The sequence below is a fragment of the Vespa mandarinia genome, chromosome 1 (assembly GCF_050613455.1).
Source record: "Vespa mandarinia isolate Hongniang chromosome 1, ASM5061345v1, whole genome shotgun sequence".
Lineage (NCBI taxonomy): Eukaryota > Metazoa > Arthropoda > Insecta > Hymenoptera > Vespidae > Vespa > Vespa mandarinia.
Window position 1 is genome coordinate 15,457,501 of NC_140810.1, and position 5,000 is coordinate 15,462,500.

Here is a 5,000-nt window from a genome sequence, read left to right on the forward strand (position 1 = left end):
TAGAAGTATAGGGGCTTATTTCTTTTCAATATCATCGACCTGTTAAGTCGATTATTCAAAAACATTAATACAACTGATACGAGATATTAATGCAATGATATTATCTATGATATTTATTAATCATCCTTTTTTTCTTTTTAATCTCTGTTGATTAAGATTAATTAATATATTTTCTTTTTTCTTTTCTTTTTTCTTTCTTTCTTTCATCCTTTTCTTTTCTTTTCTTTTCTTTTCTTTTCTTCTCTCTCCTTTTTTTTTTTCTATCAAAAATACGGCAACGTTCGTAGAAACGTAAAAATCAAATGATAATGCGACATTCAAGCGAATGTCGTAATGATTTTATTAATATTATTAATCCGACGTAAAAATTGATAACGAGTGATAGATACAAAAAAAAAATATGTAAAATATTGTAACTACATGTGTTGTAATATTTTTGTTCTCAGATTTCGAATATCTTTAAAATTTTTTTTTTTCTTTTTTTTTTTTTGGAACAAAATTAAATATATAGCAGCGTATGATTGTTGATTCTTAAAAGTTTGCGCAACTTTTTAAACGCATTACGAGTTTCAAAGTTTTCATTATATATCAATTTTGACAATTCAAAAATCCTAGATAAAAATATATACATAACAATATTCGATGTGAGTGAAATGAGATGATAGTCGTTTCGAAATCGATGAAAATAGAATGAAGTCAATCAACTCAAATTGATCGTATCCACGTACGTAAGTAAGTACGTAGGTAAGTAGGTAGATAAGTGTGTACCTATTCACATACATATATATATATATATATATATATACACACATACACGTATATGCATACATACATACATATATACATACATACATACATACATACATACATACATACATACATACATACATACATACAAACATACATACCGAAGACGATCATTAGCAGAGGCCGAAGAAACGAAGGAAAAATCATTTGAGCGTGATCCGAGATAAGTGCGAGTTATCGAGGAGGTCAGAGCGGGTTGTGCTACGAACGGAAACGCACACCTCGTAAGAAAGAAAGAGAAAGAGAAAGACAGAAGAAGAAGAATAAAAAGGGAAAGAGAAAGAGAGAGAGAGGGAGAGAGAGAGAGAGAAAGAAAAAGAGATAGATAGAAGAGACGTACATACGTCCGCCCCTGATCTCGCGAGTTCGAGCAAGTGGCCGAGGGTGGAGAGGGGAGATGGGGTGGAATGGGGGATTATGGGTGGGGGGCATGACAGGGGTACGCGGCGAAATGGCTCTTGAGGAAAGAAACCGAGTCGGGGGAGTGGGTCGGTTCTCTTTCTCCTCCCTCCATCCCTCCCTCCCTCTCTCTCTCTCTTTCCTTCTCTTGCTCTCTTACTTTCTCTGTCTCTCTCTCTGTCTCTCTCTCTCTCTCTTTCTATCTCTCTCTCTCTCTCTTTCTCTGTCTTCGATTCGCTCGAAGTCCGCGAAGAGAGCGAGTGATTTGTGAAGACGCTCCCGCGGCTGTAATCACGTGGGATCTCCGGCGCTGTCGCTCCCGCGGAAGCGAGAGGAGACGATACAAAGTAGCGATATACCGAAGGAGGACCGACAGATTCTTATTGTTATTATGGGGAGTGACGTTCCACGATCCTGGCATGTTTATGCGTCCAGATTCGAGGCGGCCTTGGATGCATCGCAGGAATCAAAGTAACCGAGGAGAAGAGCGGTAGTCACTCGTCGTCCTCGTCTTCGTTCGTTCGTTCTTTCTTTCTTTCTTTCTTTCTTTCTTTCTTTCTTTCTTTCTTTCTTTCTTTCTTTCTTTCTTTCTTTCTTTCTTTCGTTCGTTCGTTCGTTCGTTCGTTCGTTCGTTCATTCGTTCGTTCTTCTTCTGTCGTTCTGTCTTCGTCCCTCATCATGGTCTCTTTCTCTCATTGCAGGAGCATCTTTGTATGCACCTTTCCCTTTTCCAACTTTTAATCGTTCCGATTGAACCGAAGAAAAATAAATAAAATGAAAAATAAGATAAATGTAATAAACTTTTTCAAAAAAAAAAAAAAAAAAAAAAAAAAAAAGAAAAGAAAAGAAAAAAAAATCAATACTGGTTGAGAAAACAAAAAAAAAAATAAACAAAAAAAGAAAAAGAATGATCGCTGATTTGATTTTCGATCGAAATTAGAAGAGTATCTGGCATAAATGCGAGAACGTGAAAAAGGATGGACTATATACGGTAGGACGACAATGTATTGGTACGAACGGAACGCGCGAAAGGATAAAACGTCGCGCGACAGCCGTGTAAAGCGAGACGTCGTCCGGTGGATGCCCGTGACGCTTGCGAAGAATGGTTTGGTGTCGAAGAGGAGGAGGACTCTAGTAAGACGGTCGATATAGAAAGGAGAGAGAGAGAGAGAGAGAGAGAGAGAGAGAGAAAGAGTGAGAGGGAGAAAGAGGAAGGGAGGAGAAATGCAGAGGTGCTCAACGAACGTCAACACGTAAAACATTGACTATACTATTTTTTGATCGATTTGTAACAATCAACGAATACGTCAATTCACACTTCGTAATTATTACATTGCGATGTAACTACATAGTACGATAAAAGAACAAACGTAAATTTCCTTTCCTAATGATTCATTGAATTTTTATTATTTTTCTTTTCTCTTTCTCTCTCTCTCTCTCTCCCTCTCTTTCTCTTTTTTCGTAGACGTTCGAAAGAGCGAGAGAGAGAGAGAGAGAGAGAGAGAGAGAGAGAACTCGGCGCACTTTGTCGGCCGTTATTGGAGGGTGGGCGTGAACCGCTTGTTTGGACGTCTATTAAGCAATAATAAGCAGGGTGCGCCGTTCACGGCGAGACCACGAGGAGATAATTTATTCCCAACGGAGTTAGGAGAACATGAGCAAAAGAGAGAGAGAGAGAGAGAGAAAGAGAGAGAAAGAGAGAGAAAGAGAGTGAGGGAGAGACACCCCGCGGCCCTGCCACGCCCTGAAACGCCACCGGTGATTCGAAACGCCCGCACCGTTCGTTCGAGGCTCGTGCCGCACGTTCTCCGCAGCTTCTTTATAATGTAGCATCGGCAAACAGCCGCGTCATAAACACATCCCTATCGGCAAATAGAGGCGTTTATTTTCGACTCGATTCGTTCGAGGGTTGGACTGTGATGCGTATGTGTAGATGAATGATAGAGAGAGAGAGAGAGAGAGAGAGAGAGAGAGAGAGAGAGAGAGAAACAGAGAGAGAATTCTGTATAAGAGAGAAAGGCAAAAGGGAACTATGAGAGGGAGAGAGAGAGAGAGAGAAAGAGAAAGAGAGAGACAGAGGGGTAAGAGGATGGAACGTGTTTATTGGCAGCGGAAACGGGCGACCACCGACGGATTTCGTGTTTGGCGGGCTTTGCGTTGGAATATTTGAATAGATGATTTTTTGAGACAACAACGCGTACGCGCACGACAACGTGATTATATATGTATATATATATATATATATATATATCTATGTATATCGAAACGTCAAGGTCAACGATCGAAATATATTTTTTAAAAAATTTTCTAGCATACAATCGTTTCTTTCGTTTTCTCTTTGTTACTCTCTTTCTCTCTCTCTCTTTTTATATTTCTTCCTTTTTCTTTTATTCTATTTCTTTCTTTTGGTTCATCGCGATCTCCCTTTTCACGTGCGAACCCTCGCGAATTTGGCCGATACAGACGCCTAGTCGCTCGATATATACGCCATCGTCCTCGCTTTTTACAGTGGCCCAGTAGACATTTGTATATCGAGGAGATAGGAAGAATTAATTAGAGGTATCGGCGGTATCTCCCGGCGTCATTAGCGGGCGTCGCCGTTGTTGCTCCGACCGTATACCTCGACGTTGTACACGTACGAGAAGTGAATTCGTATTAGTGAGTTCGCATGATCGAAACCCTTTAGCGGATCTACCTTTGCCCGTCGGGTCAACGTCGACCATTGCTTTGTTTCCTTCCTTTTTTTCTTTCTTTCTTTCTTTCTTTCTTTCTTCCTTTCTCTCTCTCTTTCTCTCTCTTACTCTCTGACTCACGTTTTTTTTTTCTTAACCTTTTTCAAAGGTTCACTTGCATTTCTCGATTGTTTTTTTACATTTTTTTGTAAACGCGATAGTGATAGAGAAAAAACGTTCGATAAGATGCAGAAATTATTGAAAATAATATTTAATAACAATAACATAACAATAGTATATATATATATATATATATATATATATATATATGTATATTATATACATCCATATGGATACATAGATATAGTGAATGTATTAGAATATATAATATATATATCTTATATATCACGATGATTATCAGTGATATATAACGTAATGCTTTTATCTCTGTTTATTTATCTCTTCTTATTTTTTTAGTGTATCATATTTGTTCTTACAAAGTACATATTATAGCAATAATTTACTTATCTCTTTGTTCTTATCCAGGCAAGCGTACGAGTAACACACGTTGTATGTTGATAAGGCGGATATCGAATTAATCTTCTACAAATCGATATATTCGTCTAATATTGTTCATAATTTTTTTGTTTGTATAATAGATACGGAAGAATAAATACATTATATCATACATTTAATATTAGATTATGCTTATACCATGAAATATGTATGCTTTTAAATCTCATCATAAAAGTTATCTTAAAAACTTTTGTATATTTACTAATCTCATTATAATGCTGCGTATATTAGTTTGAAGAGAGATAAAGAAAGAAAGAAAGAAAGGAAGAAAGGAAGGAAGAGAAAGAGAGAGAAACAGAGAGAGAGAGAGAGAGATAGAGAGAGAGAAAGAGAGAGAGAAAGAGAGAGAGAGACAGAGACAGGCAGATTCGAGATTCGATTCGCTAACAGGCTTGTAAATCTCAACGGGTTGAGCCGAATAGTCGGGATACGTACCGATTACCATAGACATGCCACGCGTTGATTATAAACATAATTAAAAACAACAACGACGGTATCGACCGTTCGTCTCTCTCTTTCTCCGTGTGTGTCTCCCTGTCTCTCTCA